The sequence below is a fragment of the Haliotis rubra genome, unplaced genomic scaffold (genome assembly GCF_003918875.1).
Source record: "Haliotis rubra isolate DU_JTF1 unplaced genomic scaffold, ASM391887v1 Scf515, whole genome shotgun sequence".
Lineage (NCBI taxonomy): Eukaryota > Metazoa > Mollusca > Gastropoda > Lepetellida > Haliotidae > Haliotis > Haliotis rubra.
The window spans coordinates 413,180-434,494 of NW_025767208.1; the positions used below are offsets into that span (position 1 = coordinate 413,180).

Below are 21,315 nucleotides of genomic sequence, written 5' to 3' on the forward strand. Positions count from 1 at the left end.
ATTAGACGTAGCAAGATGCATAATTTTTCATTGAATGTGAAATTTGCAAATGTAAATGGCACATTTTCTAAATAAAATAAAAAACAACAGAGAACCATGTTACACTTATGTGCATTAACAACCTGAATAGGAAATCTGAAATATTATGCCAACCAATTTTTCTCGATGATTGCTCGTTGGTAATGAATCAATTGTGAGATTTCAACCAATTCCCATCACTATGAGGCGGTATGCTTAGGAACCAGCACCCTGCAATACCTTCCAGATCTTTCTGTCTACATCTAGTACACACCACTGCATCTTACTCAATAGAGGTGTGACGATACAGAAATTTCACGATACGATACGTATCGCGATATCTTGGAAACGATACGATTCGATTTGATGCATATCACGATATGCTTTCTTTAGTTATTTTCTTTAAAAAATTATATGTTAATAGCAAGAAATTTTGACATAACCGTCAATATCTAATGAAAATTAACAATTTTAAGGTCAACGATACATATCACGATACGAAAAAACGTATCGATATATTTATCGTCAGATAAAGTATCACAATTATCGATACTAGGATATATTGTCACAGCTCTATTACTCAATCTAGAGGTGCAGGGGGCAGTGGGGTAGTCTAGGGGTTAGAGCGTTCGCTTGTCACGTCGAAGGCCCAGGTTCGATTCCCCACATGGTACGATGTGTGAAGCACATTTCTAGTGTCCCACGGCATGATTTTGCGGGGTAAAACTATACCCACTCACTCTCTAGAGGTATTGTGTGAACATTTGGGAGCACTGATATATAAAAAACAGTGATATGTGATAACAGTGTATCACTTATATGAAAACCTTGAATGTAGAAATGGAAAATATGCATTTTGACTATTAGAGATTGCAATACATCACAAATACATCAAAACATTACTTCTGTGAAAGATTTCCTGAAGCATTCATAGACACTTGTACTGAAATCACTGCTATATATTGAACAGAACACTTTTCTATACCTCTTTAATCATCTTTTGTCACTTATTGAGTTAATCCAACAGCTGACTATGTCCCTGTTAAGTGTTGATTTACGAAACTGGACTCGAAACATAAATCCATAAATTTGTCTAAACATATATATAAAAACACATCTTTATGGGCTGTGTCATGATTTTTATACACGCTGTACATAATGTTTCAGTACTTATGTGGCAATGTTGATGTCATGTAATGCATAATAAGTGAGTGGATGAGTTTACCGTAGTTTTAGGCCACCTTTAGCAATATTCCAGCAATATCAAGGTGGGGGACACCAGAAATGGGCTTCACACATTGTATCCATGTGGGGAATCGAACCTGGGCCTTTGGCGTGACGAACAAACGCTTCAAACACTAGGCTACCCCACCTCCTGAAAATAATGATATTAATTAGTTGGATAATATAAACATCATAACAGGATGCTGTGGTCAACCATTGTGGACGATGCTGCTCTATAGTGCATAGTCTTAAGTCAAATGCTATGTAGGACTGTAAATATAGCTTAAATGTTTTGAATGTCTTAAATGATTGGTGTAATGTGGACATTTAAGGGTTCATAAAAACACAAGTTTGAACTGTTTTAACATGCAGGTTGTGCAATAGACATAAATAGTTGGTTGCATATTTCAGTAATAGGCTGCTAAGGTGCATCACTGCATGTTTTATATGTAGTTTAATATATGTAATATAATCTAGCCCTACCATGTAAAAGAAATACAAGTGAAGTGCTACAAATTTGCTACTCTTCAGAGGTGGAAATAACCTATTGCCCGACGTCCGAGTCCAGTGTTTTTTTTCTGTCGGGCAAGCAAATTTGTATATCACGCTGTACTCGTGTCCAGTTGACTTTCCAATGATAATAATGTTGTTTATTTAAAAATCAACAAGAAAATGGCTGGTATAGTGGAAAAATTATCCGGGCAAGTGATTTTACATGTGCCACTGTACTGGAGTACACTAGCAATTTTAAAGTTATTTCCGACCCTGCTCTTCATACTGTTCATACAACACACATTCTCCGCAAAATGCACATTTTCTGAGATTTTGTGATAGAAAAAGAAGAAGTAAACAATTCTAATAATTTAAAAGCTTGTCGAGATAATCTACGATACTGTCTTTCAGAATCTGTAATTGGTGGACACAAATGAAGAATGGTTATAAAAATATCGACTGGTGAAAAAGAGTAGTCATTTTGTTGAACGTCAGATACGTTAAGTAGATACATATTTTAAACCAGCTAGAAAGAAAACCTGTTGCATCTTGCGAATGCTACGTAATTCATAATTATTTAATACAACACAAGACAATAACAAAATAAGTAGAACTATTGGAAAATATTAAAAACAACAATGATTTTCCATATTTTATTCTGAATATTCATGCGTCAAATTTTCAGTCAATTAACATAACCATGACGAGATGTCCAATGCAGGCACGCACTTTGCTAGTATTATATATTCACGTTGACAGCCAGGTTTAGAATCACAACTGTAACTGGAAATGCACATCTATACTATCATTTAAGGATATTTAAGGATAATTCCCTGACTCTGCCATCTCATTCATCCCTTGATCAATTAGTTGACAAGTTCTCAGACTTCTTTTCTCAGAAGATTTCCACAATCAGAGACTCACTTTCACATGATGACCTTCCACACATTGAGCCCCAATCAATAGCTGCTTTTCCATGCCTATCCCATTTCCAACCAGCAACAGAAGCAGAGATTGTGAAACTTGTTTCTAAGTCACCGACGAAGTCATGTATTCTTGACCCTATACCTACATGGCTTCTCAAGAACTCTCTAGATACCTTTGCCCCTATATTGACCTCTGTTGTCAATAAATCTCTCCAGGAAGGTATGATGCGGATACATTGAAAAATGGAGTTGTCCTCCACTCCTGAAAAAGAAAGGTTTAGATCAAGAGCTTTTAAAAAATTATCGACCAGTCACAAATTTACCATTCACCTCAAAATTGATTGGCGTGTGGTCACAACAAGACTCAAGGAACACATGACCTTAAATGGGTGTTTGAAGTCATGCAATCAGCATACGAATTTCCACTCCACGGAAACCGCTTTTCGTTAAAGTGCACAATGACATACTGAGAGCCGTAGACAAAGATGGTGCTGCAGTATTGGTTCTACTTGATTTGAGTAGTTTACGATACTATCGACCATACTATTCTGATGCATACACTTGAGACCAGGATGGGTATTAGAGGAACTGCTCTTCAGTGGTTTGAGTCCTACATAGCAGGTAGACATCAGTCGGTGATCATTGATGGTCACATCTCCAGTCCTAAGGATCTTGCTTATGGCGTGCCTCAGGGATCGGTTCTTGGACCTCTACTTTTCACTATTTATACTTCTCCTCTAGGTGATATCGTCAGATCCTTCAACCTTGGACTGCATTTATATGCTGGCGACACTCAAATTTACATATCATTCAAACCCTTACTTTCCTCATCAGCTGTGTCTTCATTTCTCACCATTGAAGAGTGTGTTAGCTGCATCAAAATCTGGATGTCGTCACACTACCTCAAACTGAATGATGATAAAACTGAACTCATAGTTTTCCACCCTAAAAGCGTCTCCAACCCAGTATCTCTCTTCCTAAATTCAGCATCGGTCAGTGTGAGATTCAGCCAAACCATGAGGTCGCGAAACTTGGGAGTTATTTTTGATTCTTCACTGTCCATGGAGCCACACATCAATAACATCTGTCGAGAGAGGTACTACCACATTAAGTAACATCGGCATGATTCGACGATACCTGGGCGTCAAGACTACAGCATCTCTTGTTCAGGCATATGTAATCTCGTCTTGACTACTGTAATGCGCTTCTTGCTGGCCTCCCAAACAATCTTATACACAAGCTTCAGAAGGTGCAGAATACTGCAGCCAGAGTGGTCTCTGTCAAAGAAATCGGACCACATTACTCCTGTTCTTCACTCACTTCATTGGCTTCCGTCCACTACTGCATAAAATATAAAACTTGTTTTAAAAGTTTACATGGTCTAGCTCCTCAGTACCTCTGTGATCTGTTCCACCGTTATACTGCTGTACGTTCTCTCCGATCAAATGACCAGTGTCTTTTGACAATTCCTGTGACTAGGACAAAAACATATGGTGACAGGTCACTTGAGATGGCTGGGCCTCATCTCTGGAACAATCTTCCATCTCACCTCAGAACACAACCAGATTTAGCTGTTTTTAAATCAAATCTGAAGACATGTCTCTTTGGTGAAGCATTTGAACTATATGTGATATCTTGACCATCTTAGAGCCAGAGCACCTTTGAGCGGATTACGGATATTGGCGCTATATAAGTATTTGTATGTATGTATGTATGTATTTAAAAACCACAACAAAACCATTGGGATTCACACAGTTAACGTATCTGATCAGATTTAGTGAACGTATCTGATGCTTGCAGATATCATTTCAAACATTTACAATTTCAATGCAACATGAACAAAAGACCAAATGATAATACTGGGATATCTTTGATTCAACAACTTCTAGTGTCTTGTTTTGTTTTCCCTTCATTTTCTGGTTTTGTCTGTCCCTATACCGCTGACTGTATAATCTATTATTCTCTCTAACCTGTTTCTGTTTCTTTTTAGCCAGGGGGTTTATTGGTAAATGGAAAATTGCAAACGTACTGTGCGTCATTGAATAATTGTCTATTGAGATTTGTTTAATCCATGTCAGAATATAACATTTTCGTTAAATACGTTAATCAATTTTATCAGATATGTTAAATACATTATCAGTCTATATGTTACAGCTAGAAACCAGACCATAAATTAATTCTGTAGGTATCACTAAAACATGCATCATACCTATTGCTTGTGTGATTCAATGCACATCAATTCTTTAAACTGATCGTTTAATCATATCAAATGCGTTAACACCAAATTAGATACATTAAGTACATAACTCGGTGAATGCAGCGAGTTTGTCGAAGGTTTTGTATTTCTGATATATGTGGGTCCATAGATGCACATTTATTCAATACAATTCATACAAAGCTATAAATTAACTACAACTGTTGAATAATGTATATGATTTCGAACTTCACTTACCAGTGTCGGCTAACAAATCCTCAGCGATCTTCGTCAAATTGAGATCTGTCTCGGCCAAAAACAATGGGCGGAAGTAGCGTGCTCTTGTATCAGTGTTATAATTATATTAAACTGAGATAAGTTTGCACTGGAACACAAACTCTGAATGTTCACATGCTATTACACGTATCTGACAAAAACGTATCTGATGCTACAAAAGCAAACTTCGGCCTACAGTTCGAGTGAAGTTTATCTCGCTTAGTTTCACACACATTTGTGATACTGCTGTCATCAGTGCTTAAAAGAACAATTGGTTTAGAACTACTGCGATGTACAGGGTCCCTTCAGTTGCAGATGACGAGTTCACGTATCTGATGAAAAATGGAAGCAACAAACCTTCTATTTCATGGTATCTCAGTGAGCTAGCACTATAAAACCAGCTTAAGTCTGGGCTAGTACAAGCAGCCGCACATACACATACACACGCATGCACATCGTCATGTGAGCGAAATATTCTCAAGCACGACGTTAAACCCAATTTCACCTCACCTCCATGCTAGAACACAAGGCTTGATAAGTCTCAATAACATCGATGAAATATAAATCAGTGATACAACTACATCCTTCGGTTGTATCGCGGATTTATAATTATTATACACACATGACTATACATACATAATTGAAGAAATAATGTGCTGAATGTAACACATGGTTATAAATGTTAAGTTGTGATCAACAGTTCCTCATACATCTGACTTTACTTTTTAAAAATCTTGAAATTATATTTTGTTCATGCATCTATCATCCAAGCAGTTACTTGGTTACAGCACAGATACTTGTCATCATGTGAATTCACAATGTCATTTAGAAAGTGGTCAAATGTAACACATAACATTGGGGATTACACTTTCTTAGTAAAGTACAGATTCTAGTACTTTTGTTGGGCTGAGTCCTATCTGGGATTTGAAACCACACCCTCAGAGTCAGGCACCTAATCTCCAGCTCACATCTCAAATATAACATGTGTTACATTGTCATCATATTTTGAAATATAATATTTACCAATAATTTTCCATCCTTCATAAGATGTGTCCGTCAGTCAGTGCTATATAATGAGTCATTGTTTATGTTTGTTTAGTGATCTATTTCTTTCCAAATTCAAAATGTGTAGTAAATATCAGAGATTTGTCTAAATAAACAGTTCATACTGATTACCCCAGTGGATGTGATACTCAAATAGATTTAAATGCATCTGCATCCTCTTGTTTTGGTAACAGATGTTGAAAATAAATATTTGCATGACAAACTATAGCTTTACAGTGGACTCTGTCAATACCGGCCTCTCTTAACACCGGCACTCTGTCTACATCGGCACAAAGTTTCGGTCCCGGCAGAAATGCACGTTATTATCATTTAGAAACTTCTGTAAACATCGGCATCTGTCTATTCAGGATATCGGCATTGTTTTTCAGTCCCAACGAACAAGTTGTTATGAAAACGAATCTGTAAAAACCGGCACATGAAAGACGGCGTAACCCTTTGATGCAATTGGGTCCAAATGATGTAACAACACAATTCGCTGTGACTCGAGATTATTCAGAAACGGAAGTGTTAATCAGTATCTTGTTAATCAGTGAGTGGTAATGCAACACTTACCCAGAGTAATTAATACATGTAGTGGGCAGTTTGACTGTATAAACAAGCAAGTGTTTACATTTTGTTGATTCGGCGGGTATTGACTTCCGAGATTATTCAGAAGCGAGAAGTGTCAATCAGTTTCTTGTTAATTAGTGAGTGGCACGTGTCACTTACATAGAGGCGAATCGTTTGATGGCGGGTATTGTTGAAAGCTCTGAACATCAACAATATCACTGTACTCTTGCCAAGAGTATTTTCACATTTGTAAGAAGCGATTTTATTGGATAAAGATTGGTTTCTAACGGCGCTTTTTCAGTACACTCTGCTTATAAGGGTCGTGATTGGTCAAAATCAGACACGTGACCTAAGCAGCCAATCATATTATGGAAATGGATACCTTCTTCGTGAAGCCAAAACTTTTAGATTAAGACGAAAGTTTTTGGGTAAAATAATGCTATTCTGAACATATTAAGAAAGACATCGCTACCTATCACGTAAATTATGGAGCGTATTGGACATATCGTGCTAGGTTATGGCCTATGACAAAAATGCTTCATGCATATATTTTCACATTAAGCATCGTGTGCGGGCGTCAAGACGGAGGCGGTGAAAGCCGAAATGTAACTTGTCAGTGACTTGACTTACATTGCATGATCGCACAAAAGTATGGAAATAGTAATTTTATATGTACGTTGGACAACTTTTATGAATGTTATTGTTGATTTTAATTTATTTAATGATTTTATGGTTCTTGCAATCTCAGATTACCTGTCCTTGATTTCCATTTGGCAATTTGCTATCTCGAACCGCAATATTTTGAATCTATCAATACCTCAATTTCAAACTTCACAAATTAACAATTTCCCAACTTTACTTCAGAAATTTGTGCCTTTATCTTGAAGTTAGCACTGACACATTAACAGTTTTGAGATATATAGCAGGTATACAACAAAGAGGTGTGAAACAATGTTCAAGAAATCTGAAGATAAACACAGTTAAATTGTAAATCAAAATACCAAAATATCATAATACAACATTTTCAAAATACAAATTACAAACTGAGTGGAAATTACAGAAATATTTGTTGGTATCTGTGAGGGTTTATGGTGCATGGTGTACAAAATGATTGCATGGAGAATGGTGGATATTTGCAGCAGATTTCTGAAATGATTACATTTCAATTATGTCACAAATAAAGGACAGAAATGTTTTGATAGAAGATAATGATTACAGAAATACCTATACCCAGTTTAAGCACCTATTCAAGGTGAGGTGAAATTGGGTTTAACATCGTGCTTGAGAATATTTCGCTAATATGACGGCGTGCATCACATGTGTATGCATGTGTGTATGTGCGGCTGTTTGTACTAGCCCAGACTTAAGCTGGTATTATAGTGCTAGCTCACTGAGATACCATGTCAAGCAGTGAAGCATAAGTACCCCACTCAGACACAGTATACTGACTCCGAGCCGACCAGTCCTTGTTGTACCCATTAATGCCGAGCGCCAGGCAGGGACCAACAAGTACCATATTTTAACGTCTTTTGTTATGACGCGGTCGGGGATCGAACCCGAGTAGTATAAACAATGGGGGTACGGGACCAGCCTATATAAGGCAAGGAATCAATAAGTATCTATTCCTAACTCATATTAATTTATAAATCCATAACACAACTACTTTTCATCTCCCCTGTAAAAAGTAACCACAGTCTTACTCGAAAGACTATGTGGTACGGGACCATAAACCCATAACACAAATACTTTTTATCTTTCGAGTAAGACTATAACTACTTTAAAGGGAGATAAAAAGTAACCATAGTCTTACTCGAAAGACTATGTGGTACGGGACCATAAACCCATAACACAAATACTTTTTATCTCCCTTGTAAAAAGTAACCATAGTCTTACTCGAAAGACTATGTGGTACGGTACCATAAACTAATAACACAAATACTTTTTATCTCCCTTGTAAAAAGTATCCATAGTCTTACTCGAAAGACTATGTGGTACGGGACCATAAACCCATAACACAAATACTTTTTATCTCCCTTGTAAAAAGTATCCATAGTCTTACTCGAAAGACTATGTGGTACGGGACCATAAACCCATAACACAAATACTTTTTATCTCCCTTGTAAAAAGTAACCACAGTCTTACTCGAAAGACTATGTGGTACGGGATCATAAACCCATAACACAAATAATTTTTATCTTTCGAGTAAGACTATAACTACTTTAAAGGGAGATAAAAAGTAACCATAGTCTTACTCTTTAGAGTAAGACTATGGTGTATGAGGTCATCCTATATAAGGCAAGCAATCAGTAAGTATCTATTCCTCAATTTGTAAACCCATAAGATCACATCAATTTAAAATATTGACCTCAGCAAAACAATTTAACGTGTATCTTCTATGATGTCTTTCGTTTTCGTAATAAATGCTTGTTGGGCTTGTTGTATCCCTTGGTTTATGTAAAAACAATTCTCGTTCTCGCCGATAGCAGAACTTTTTTAATGAAACTTTGATCGAATCTCTTCTTTCATTTTTTTATATTTTTCGATTTCACATAGGATCAAACGAAACTCTTCCTCTGAGATTTTATTATCATTTAGTGCAGTGGAAATATGGTCTTCTATCGTGTTTAACTTTGCTTCAGCAAGAATTCTAATTTCATCGTGTTTCTTAGCTTTTACGTTTCAATTTCTTGAGATACAAATTTAAACACTGACCCAGCTATTCCTGTCACTACAGCTGTTATTTCAAGGCCTAACACCACTGGTGCGGCTACGATGGTGGTCAACAATCCAACTCCTACTGCTCCTAATCCCATGCTAGTTGTCATAAGAGTGGTATCAGCCCCATCCATGTAGTTTAAAGCTCTATTGTATTTTTTGTGTAGCGATGCCCGAATATCACGGTCTTGTTCTAGCTGATTGTTTTATTTCACATATCTGTTTAAGCCGAAACCCTTCTACACTTCCCTTTATATTTCCTTCTTCATCTATGGCTGGGTATAGCCCCATTTTATGTGTTTATAATATATTTTATAAATTATTTTTTAATTATATGTCATTTAATTTTTGATTAATATATTTGAGGCTTATAAGGTTTAGATTATTGTACAGGTAAATGGGTGAGACATTTATATGTGTGTTTTCGTCTAAAATACTAACCCCATCTAGGCTTATTAATGGTTTATAACCTTGTCTTATTATGATTCGGCAACGTTTATTCTCGTGTCTTTTAAACCAAATTATTCTCAGGCCGTCTAAAAGTATTCTTGGACTGGATATCTCTGCGAGATATACGTCTATAACTAGCGTGATGTGTGATTTCATACCATAATTTGAATTGGAAAAAAAATCACTTTGGTAATCGTAAATGCTGTGAATGAATAAACTGGCATTCAAGCCGACTGGAGCTAACATGTTACCAGTGTGCCCTGGTATTCGTAATACTTGAACAGTATTTTCTTTGAAGGGATTAAAGGACGTGAGAGGAATCCCGTTTGTAATTTTGGAAATGAAATCATTTTGATTAAAAAAGATGTAAGGTGAGGTTAGTGTTATTTTAATTAACCATTCAAGCTCTGAAAAATCTGCTAGTGGCATTGCGTTCAGATATCGCCGTCTTTATAGTATAGTAGGTACGGGGTGTCTTCCTGACCAGGTAAATTGAACAGCTTTATGTCTCCTAGATCACCGAGTGTTACATTGGGGTGATGACTTACCATTGTTTATATAACTGTTATAAAATAGTTTCCAATTGTTTTTCTGATAATTTGTCAGGCGTTAACTTCAATTCCATAAAATGAATGTTCTCGGATAGAAAAATACCTGCTATAGATATAGTGTCTTCCACGTTAACGGTGACACCCTGCAGACTGGTGTGTGAATCATCTCCCACCCGGACGTAAATAGAGCAAACGCGATACTGGTGTTTTTTAGCCCACTGGAGTTTGATTCCCTTCACGATCTCAATCTCACTCTGCGTTGATTGACCTAGGTAGACTTGGATGAGCAGCGTGGAATTCTCCGATAGATTTTGCAAGATGTTGATCACGCCGTCAAATTCAGACACCAACTTCAATACCGAGTTTTTCTCACCTGGTTTAACCGATAGCATGTGGGCTAACATAGCCGAGAGTGGGCTGATGATTACACTGTGTCTCTCTGATGGGACGTAAGCCACAATTAGGGTTCCGTTGTTAACGACTTTGTTCAGTAAGTGGTCTTTGTTTTCTGTGAATACGTATGGGGAACTTAGTGTGATGTTGAGAAACCAGTTGATTCGAGATGTTAACATCATCCACTTGTTGTCGTTAGTGAGCATTATATAGTACGGTTTGTTTTGATCAACGTTCGTTGTGTCAAAGTCTTCTAAATCGAACAATTTACCACCGAACGATGGGTATATTCTCCATTCATCCTCGTTGTTGCGAACTATATCGTATCGAGTGTTGCTGGCAGATCTTGATGTGTCTAGGTTAAAAGTACTACCAGATCCACCGACGACGGGAACTTCAACTCGTTTGTAAATGCTGTTTAAAAGCTTAAAAGCTCATATTTTACCATCTATTCCTGAGTCATCAAACCCCCTAGTATCACCTAGGTCTGATAATCCTACATTACTGCATCTTTTTACTTGCATTCCTGGGCCTTGATTGCTAGCCATTATTGTATATGTAGTGTTACGCTGAGGTATCCTATATTTATATTATTATCATATTATTATATATGATTATTTTTTGTATCTAAAATTGATATTTTTAATTCAGAAATATTACCATTTATCAATTTTTTATACTGTAGCGATGAAAACGACTCGGTGCGTCCGTCATTGTATTTTTCTGTTTTAACCGGGACAGCCCTCAACAACGTGGAAGGATGTTCACTTTGTACATTATCTGTTGTGCTAAGCTGATCGAGATGAACGCATAGCTGGCGGTATGGAACTAGCTCTGGTAACTTCGTACCAGTGACGGTAATCTTAGGGTTTATTTCTTCTGGTGGCAGCCCTAGTATCTTCGCCAACTGTCGACCGAGTCTCAATTTGTTTGCACTGTTGTTCATAAACACCACTGTTCCGTTTGAGTCATTTATTTTGATTTCAACTCCTAAGGGTTTGAAAACTTCATCATTTAGAGAACACACGCTGTAGTATCCATCTGTTATTTTACGTAGGAATCCACCAAAGAACACATTATTATTATTGCTGTTGATGTTTGTCCATCGCGGGTAGTAGGTTATATCACATAGTGCTATTTCGAGTTGACCAGACGTGTTATCAATAGCGTGTTATCAAGTTGAACGGCCTCACCGCTCGTTACACCCGGGAGCGTAATGTACATATTTATATATATTTATATATTATATAATAATATGTATAAACCCGAAGTACGTTACCCCAAAAACGACAACATAAAGGCTTATGACTTCACACACATGAAAATAGTGATTGACACGGCTGGTTCGTACTTCAAAACCCAGTTTATAGCCGTGTTTAAAAATTATAGGTTTTCGGTCACTAATGTTAAAACGGTTCACGATTGGTTTCACAACCCTATGCAGTTCTGGCAGAATCAATTCAATTTTGCCGTGTGGTGTGCGACAACTGGATGTGGTTTGACATTGACAGACACTAGGCGTAATGAGCTAAGTAAATCCATATTCACTTTTCACGTGTATTACCAGGTAAGGCATATCCTCAAAGAAATCAGCTCCCCGGTCCCACAGGACAAGGCATGGGATGCAGTAAACAATCCGTATGTTAACCGACGTGCGTATGAACGGATTTGTAATGAATTCGAACTAGACCCAAAGACGGATTGGCGTTTGACGGGCCCGAACCATGGGTTGGGTATCCCTATCGTTCACAACATGCCCCTCGTGGAAGCCAGCAATAAGCTAAAAGAATGGGGTGGTAAAACATATGCGAATGCTTACGTCCACGAGTAACGAGTGGAGAGATGATCTCATGTCTTTCGATGACAGCAAGGATTACCGAGTATGGAGGTTCGAGCAGGGTCCGGATGACTGGAAAATATTTATGCTGGACACGCCGAAGGGTTTTACCGCGTGCTGGTGTTATCAGATTGAACGATTCGATTCGAACGCATACGTGTGGGCTATTCTGGGGTCTCAATCACAGACGCGTTCTAATATTATAGGTAAGGGAACGGCTTACGATTCTCAAAACAGTTCGTATTAATATTGAGGACGCTATCGCATCACCAGTAGATTTACCTAGTGCTATAAAACGATATCAGGATACGCTGTAATACGCCAGGTCAAAAGTCGACTCACGTGTTCGGTGTTGATTGTACATGGCTCCGAGTGATATACACCTGAGAATCAATAAAATAACAGGCTACAACAATGAAATAATCATCGCCACATCCGACCAAAAATTGGGTGTTAACGCCGCCGTCAACGTCTCCCATGTACCACAACCCACGCATACTGGTGAAACGGGTATAGTGGCATCACCCCAGAGTCTAGGGTTCAGTCCACACCACCACAACCCCAACCACCACACGTGCAGGTGTCTAATCAGCAGCACATTGACCATAAAACAGCGCTGGTGGTTGGCGGGATCGCGGTTGGCCTGGGTTTCATCTGGTTAAAAATTCCTTAGCGGTCACGTACACCAACCCGGCAACGGCGACGATGAACGCCCACAGGTTTTGACTGAGCCACGTGACTGTTTTCGAGAGAGTGCTAAACAACCACGAGATGATGCTACCCAGGATACCTGGCAGGGCTTCGGCGGCTTTACTGGCGAGTTTAGCCAGGGCTTCCCCTAGTGATTTCAGATGTTTTTTTATCCAGTCTCTGACGTCACCACCATTCGGTGGTTTTGGTGGTGTTGGTGTTCCTCCACCACCCGTCAGCGATACGATGATGAAGCCAAATGCTGTAAGAACGCTGGCAATGGTGATGCCTTGCTCTCGGAACAATATTCTGATCCTTTCAACCAACGTGGTATCCTCGTTCAGTACTCGATCGATGGTTTCCCGCACACGACTGATCTGAGATCGAAGCTGTTCTCGATTAGAGGAAGCGGATTCCAATCGGGTCTGTCTCTCATCTTGTAAATTACGTAGTCGTTCTGTGATACGACGCTTAATATCATCGTCTTTAGTTTCGGTGAGTTTGGTTTTTTCACTTGTGATGTGCTCGTCGAGTTCGTTCAGTTTACCCATGTTGTTCACGAGTTCTCCACGTACATGTTTCAAGGCTTCATCTAAGCCGTACAGTTCCCTCATTGGAAATTTAAAACCAGGTAATGGTTTGTCCCAGTCCATGCCCAACAGTTTTTCGATGCTGTCTGACGCTTCTGTAGCACGCCAGTGTCATGTCACCACCACTACTGAGTTCGACCTGGTAGCTTGCAGATCGTGAACTACCTTCGAGGAATCTTAGGTTTTGCACCACCATAATCCTGCATGTTTAGTTTATTACGGATAAATTCGGTACCATGGCAACTGGTTAGCGTTGACAAGGCAAGTGGTTTTCTAGTGCGCGTGTTCATGATATCAACCTCTGGTTTATCCTTAAGACGTAGAATGCCCTTATCATCTATAGTAAACTTCGAATAGTCTTTGTACTGAGGCTCGACGTAGTTTCTATCGTTTTTTAATCCATCGTAATAATCGTCTACTGTTGTTTTTAAGTAGTTGGCTGCTCAATGATGAGTTAGTAAACGAAATGTCTTCATCGTAATCAACATCAGCAGAGGCCATATATCCAAAATCATCCATCGGAATATCGTCCATATTTTTGAAATTATATTATATTAATATAAATATATAACAATGTCATATGGTAGAAAACTAAATCCTTTTCGAAGATTAAGAGAACCACTAGGCGTCAAAGCCGTGCGTCAGTCGGTGACTATTACAAACAACCCCAGCAAGATAGACCAGAACCAAGTACTGTTGGTTAGATTCCCCAACTTGGGGGAGAACGACGTCATAGTACCAGGTACGGTACGATTGGCATTTAACATCACGTTGAAATCAGACGACAAACGTGAGCTAGTGAATAATGTGGGCCGTGCTATAGTCAAGAAGACCTCCATAAAAATTAGTGGTAACGAGGTGCTTAGCATAGACGACAGCGATGTATATGGAAAAGTGAGGGAGAACGCGCCAACGACGTGTACCAGGGAATCAGTAAATCGACTAGGTTACGTATAGGTTATGCCTTCACACAAAAAGAGACAGCCAAACTATCGAAAAGTGAAAAAGCCATCGCCGGAGCGTATGGAAACAGGTTCTGTATCCCGCTAGACTTTGAGTTGCTAACGGGGCACGCACCATTTTACCAAGCTGCATTAGGTGACAGGTTGGAATATGAACTCAGGTTCAATGATTACAGCAAAGTCATGTATACACCGAACGGTGAAGAGGGTAGTTACGAGATCGATAACATCTCGTTGGAGTTCGACATGGTGACTAATCCTGATCTCACCCGGCAGATTCGAAATCAGTACTCTGGGAAAATGACCATCTTGTACGATAGGATACTGCGACATAGAATGATATTACGTGACAAGAGTGAAACGGTATGGAATATCAACATGAACGTTCCGGCGCGATCGATGAAAGGTATATTACTCATACCCGTGGAGGAATACGATCCATTCGAAAGAGACAGCGAGAAGTTTTTCAACCCAGGGATCACCAAAGTGGAAGTGACCATAGAGGGAGTGGCTAATCAGCTATTTAGCCATGGAATGAAGGCATATCAGCAGTGGGATGAAATAATGAAGCTACCGGCTATCAAACGAAACTCAATAGTAAACAACGTAGTAAATGACCTGGATCTATCCTCCGTGCATATCGGGGATTACCTAACCACAAAGTACGCGTTATGGTTGGATATGAGATCGACAGATGACGACACACTTCACGGTAGTGGTCGTCGCGATCGACAACGGAAGCGAGGGTATAACCATTCAAATAATGAAGAAGGCTCAACCAACTGGTAAATTAAATTTATTTTTATATGTAATTATGGACGCGCAACTTAATATAGAGAATGGGAGATTTGTGCAAGCAATCTATTAATTTACCACGAGATCCGCACGGCGCCATAATATGTGGGCAGACGGGTTGTGGTAAGACAGTTTTCGTACTGGATTTGTTGGAGGGGTACTATAAAGACGTATTTGACAATATCATTATCTTATGTCCTACTATAAATATGAACAAGACTTACACGGATAGATCTTGGGTGATGACGGATCCCGATGTATATAAAATCGATCTGGGAACACACCTGCAGGACTATTTGAAAGTTTATCACAACAAATTTAAAAGGGAAGTTTAAAGGGAAGCCGACGCTATTCATCCTGGATGACTGCAGCGCTAATAGAGAAATAACGAAAAAGAGAGATATGCTGTCCTACCTAGCCTTTTCAGGTTGACATGCAGAACATAGCGTCTGGGTGCTGACACAAAAATTCAACTCTGTGTTAAAGGATTTACGTGAACAGACACGATGGGTAGCTCTATTTCACTGCAAGGACAGGGATTCGTTCGAGGAATGCTTGAGAGAGAACGATGTGATGAGTAAAGTAGACTGGGAACAGGTTAAGAAACAGCTCGCCAAAACTAAACATGCTAAGCTCGTGTTGAAAACCGACCAACCAGTGGATTACCAAGTAATAGTTTAGTAAATTTTAGTAATGTTTTAGTAAATTTTAGTAATGTTTTAGTAATTTTAGTAAATTTTAGTAATGTTTTAGTAATTTTAGTAAATTTTAGTAATGTTTTAGTAATTTTAGTAAGTTTTGGTATAAATGTCGGTTTTTGAAGTTATAGTCGTGTGTAACCTAACCTTTATCTCTATTTAGTGTGGGTTGGTTATTATTTAAAAAAAATTAAAACTAGATTACTATATTATAAAATGGATTGTGATGAATTACTAGAACAGATATTAGTTTCAGATGAACAAAAGGACGACAAGCAGCGAGACAGACTGGTAACACTACTTGCGGGTGGTAAGGCAAAACAATATTTAGGAGATAATATAACTACTGATAAAATTCAGAAAATGTCAGATGAGGAAATAAATAAATTATACACCAGGTTTGAGTCAAAACTCGGGGCTGAGATGACAAAAGTTATAGGTTCTACTATTACCCAGATTTACACAGGTATAGCGTCATTATTTTTACCCATCCCACCGAATGGTCGACTCTATTTGTGGGAGGACCTAGAGAAAGACACGTTTATTGAACACGCCTTGAGCTCTATCAGCTGCGTGCTGTACCACAAATACGGGATGTTTTTAGCCCCGGTGATGGCGGCGATTATCACAGCAAAGCATTGTCAATTTAAAGAGGAAAAAAAATTAATAATAATATACAAGATGGATACTACCCAGGAAGAAATAACCAAGATTCCAGAGGAGGAAACACCGAAGACGGAGCCAGTGACGCATGTATTATGATAGGGGTCTTGGGTCCAAGTGATTGTTCCGGTGAAACACCTTATCTAACTGGCGTGCTGGTCTGCTTGGGGGAATTAACTCAGCAAAAGTGTCCAAAGTCACAAGAAGCTAATCACACTTTTTTTACAAGAACGGAGTAACATGGGGTGGCCACAGAGAGTCGGTACAACCCTCTGGGCTGAGGGCTAGAGCTGACCTGTGTTTGGAGTCTAAACCCTACTGCTGGACAAATGCAGTTAGAGACTTTTTATCTACAATTAAAACAATAAAGAGATTACGATTGGTTCACTGATACAAAAATGGGAGTAACCTACATTAGCCTATCAAATACAGAATATACAAAATGGGGTGTGTCCTTCAATGACCAGACAGGGCAATTACTCTTAATCCTGTTAATCCTATTTTAACAGGCACTAATCTCGATGGCACTTTTACTGGATGCTTACCCTGGGCTAGATCTTAACGAGCCTAATCTGATGTGTCAATTATAGGTGCTTGGTTTACAATAGATGCATTTACTGTGGGCCATGTCTTTATAACCCTTAATTGGTGTTTGCTTAAAGGTCACCTGCAACGAAAAACACAACTTTGCAGATTCTGATACCTTTCGGTATGGACTTACCGAAAAAAAGCGTCAAAAATGCAAATTCAACTTATAAAGTTGAAAAATAACGCGATGAAAAAAACCGCGCGAAATCAGAGTTCAAACATTTCACTAATTTTCCCCAGTCTTTTCTGGGGAATACGGGTTTCAACAGCTGGCTGCGCTCATAGCACGTGCGCAGTGAAATAGGTTTAAATAAACTGTTTATATAATTTCATTTGTCTATTTCACCACACGTTCTTCTTACCGAGTCACTTTCTCAGTTGGTTACTTAAAAGCAATGTCATTATTTAGCGTTGACACAATTTCTAACTGTGATATAGATATGTCGCTGTCACAGACAAAACTCAATGTCTTGTTTTATTGACACCAGTGTGTCTGCCTGCCTGTCTGCTAATGACAATATTCAATACACAACTGCGATCACTGACCACATGCAATTTGAACTTAACACCAATCAGGCTATACACCATAAACAAAACGCATTGATTTATGGCCCGAGTTCGGTCTCTGTCACATTATGTAATTACACAGACAGGCAGGTGTGATACTTGAACACATGACATGTTATGATGTCTGTTGATTGCAAAATGTTATACACAAAAAATGAGCATGTATTTACAAAACCCAACTTTCTATATATACACACACAATGACCCGTGAAGGCGGCATCTGCTAATGAACCAGCCGTTACACTTGAGTGCGCACCCACCCGCTCTGACTGGGTTCGGTATCCCGGCTGCTTCGTTTCGAGGGAGGTAAACCCAAGTACAAAATATTGCACTTTTGATTTGCGATTATACGCTTATAATTTTGTTTATTTGTTTTTTTCATAATCAGCAATGCATATTATATGTCATGAAGAAGTGATAATTGTGTTTTAATTATGTTTGATTTTTTGGTTGCATGTGACCTTTAAAGTCTTGTAATATAGATGATGACATGTTTACTTTATGAAAGAAGTTCATTTAATCGTCTGGTCATAACTCTGAATTACTGAAAGGGTTGCTAACAGCTTGAGTCCTCAATACCTTAGGCTAGGATTTTATCTTGAATATCTGTGAAATTGTGTAGCCGTAATTTATACCTTTTTCAATAGTATGTCTGTGAGATGAGTTTTACAACTTTTGACTGCAGTCTTTCTCTAAGCTATTACTAATATTCTATATTGATATTTTCCTAATATCTGAATCCTAATATATTGTTTGTAGTGGTAATAATGAATAATGAATTTTGTATGAATTATTATTCCATGATACATGTCACAAAGAAGAAGAGAAAAAAAAGAGTTGAAGCTGGTAGAAAAAACGCCTTAACCAGGCACCATAAAAATAATTACACATTGTGGTTTACCGTAGGTGGTGTAGTAGCCACTGCTGTTGTTTCATTATTTATGTTATTTAAACCAAAACAAACACAACCACAGCCATCACCAACACCCCCAGAGGAGATCAACCCTCATATTATGTTATAATTAAAATTATATTTCTATTAATATATATTATGTCTGAGGGAAAAACATTCGTTAATGATGCATACCACGCCTTTGTGGTTTCCGGATTAGCAGTAGGAATCACGCTCGGTTGACTAAAATGATTATAAAACAACCGACTATAAAACTCAACTTCGACCTGCAGGATATTGCTATGCTTACTATGAATATTGGTATGGCGATGGCCACCAAGGACGTTCTGATAAAACAAGGTATTATACCTGAAAATATTTTAAAGTAATATATATAATATGGCCACGATAGCAATGATGGTTGTCGGAGCTCTTGTGAATGCCCTAGCATTTTCCGGGAGTAATTATCTATTTTCTAAATTACGAGAGTCAAACGTGGTTGAGGTAGAAGCGGAGAGAAAATGACACGATATAGCTGTAGAAAAACTGCAGACCACGCAGGCTGAATACGCTAAGAGACGCATGAAGAGACTAGATTTTCTCAATAATCAACTACAACGTTAAAATCATTCTGTTAGAACTTTCAAGGACGTCGACGAAGCTATGAAAGAATACTACGTGCTAACAGGTAAACAACTAGAACCATTAGGAAATACACCAACGATTTCTCAGTATTACACTCCTTCCGATGGACAAAAAGATCGTGAGTTGGTATTCGTGGCACTGGGTTTAGCATCGACAGTGTTAATTGTGAAACAATTAGACTAATTACACAAATTATTATATCAAAAATGAGATACGCACCATATCTTTGTCAATGGGTTATTATGGGGAAAACTGAAATTTGTGGTAATAAAAGCCGCATTGAGGGTTATTGTTGTTTTCACCGTAAAGGTTATACTAATTATATGTGTTCGGTGTGTGGTATAGGAGTTAAAGGTCATTACCGATTATGTAAAGCCCACGGCGCTGATAAATTACCATTTAAACTTATTTATGATAAGAAAAAAGACTACATCTGCGAAGTTAAACGTTTGTTAAAGATAATGGTATATGTATATATTTTTTTTATCACTGTGGTATGATTTGTAATTCCTCACGTACGAATCCTCTACGTCGTCCGTCTTTCAAGAAGTATAGGTTAGGTTCCCTGTCTTTGATATCCACTCGATTGATATTGTATGTTTTCATAGACCATATAGGATCTGTAGCACGTTTACGGGTGTCTCCCTCGTATTCACCTGGTTGATATAAATATCTAACAAGCACGCGATCTGGATTTTTTTTTTCCTTTTTACGATGGGGTGCTGCTGCCTCTGATACAACGGATTTCATACGGATTGCTTCGACTGGTCTCTTATCAAGTAGTCTTGTTATTTCATGATTCATGAAGTCAACCACCCGTGGAAGTCGTTCTACCCATTCAGTGTTTCTGTTATTAGGATCCGCTAAATCACGAGAATATTGGTGTGAAAACAAACGTTCGGCTATGGAGCGATTGAATCTCTCTACTATAGCTTGACTTCGATGGGCTCCCACCTCACCCCGTCTAACTTCTACGTTATTCTTGGTTAGCAGTTTCGACACGGATCCCATGAATTCCCGGCCTGGATCGACTTGCAATAAATCAGGCCATGTAAGCCGACTACGCTTGTATATTCGCTTAAACGCTTGTGCTACTTGATCCGAGTCTTTCGTGGATACTTTTTAGCGTGTTCGTAACCTCACCTCTGTATTTACCAGTAATGTGACAGTGATCTCTAACTGAATCACCCTTCAGAGGTTTACAGCACACATGACAATGTGTGCTTTTGTTGTGGGCTTCACTGTCTGCTTGGGTCATACGCATTGGTGTTTTGTTGTATAGTTTTTATGCCCCCGCCATTTATGGCAGGGGCATATAGGGTTACCCTCGGTGTCCGTCCGTTTGTCTGTCCATCCGTCCATCCGTCCGTCCGTCTGTCCGAAACAGGGAATGCATTCTATCCACTTCTCCACCATAACCACTCTGTGGAATTCAATGAACTTATACATGGGCTTTCCATCCAACAGGGCTGTACGTTATCCACTTCTCCTCAAAAACTACTTTATGGAATTCATTTAGATTACACATGTGCTTT

The 21,315-nt window shown here is 38.6% G+C and overlaps 1 protein-coding gene and 1 long non-coding RNA gene across 2 annotated transcripts in view; one reads left to right on the forward strand and one right to left on the reverse strand.

Annotated features, from left to right (window-relative positions):
* LOC124292369 (N-acetylglucosamine-1-phosphodiester alpha-N-acetylglucosaminidase-like) overlaps positions 1–21,315 on the forward strand; it is a 59,452-nt gene that overhangs the window by 11,524 nt on the left and 26,613 nt on the right.
* On the reverse strand, positions 491–19,344 carry LOC124292371. The gene is made up of 4 exons (XR_006902436.1): positions 19,334–19,344; positions 12,363–12,367; positions 7,089–7,093; positions 491–597 (listed from the first exon to the last, which is right to left on the reverse strand). It is a non-coding gene; the product is annotated as an uncharacterized LOC124292371 (long non-coding RNA).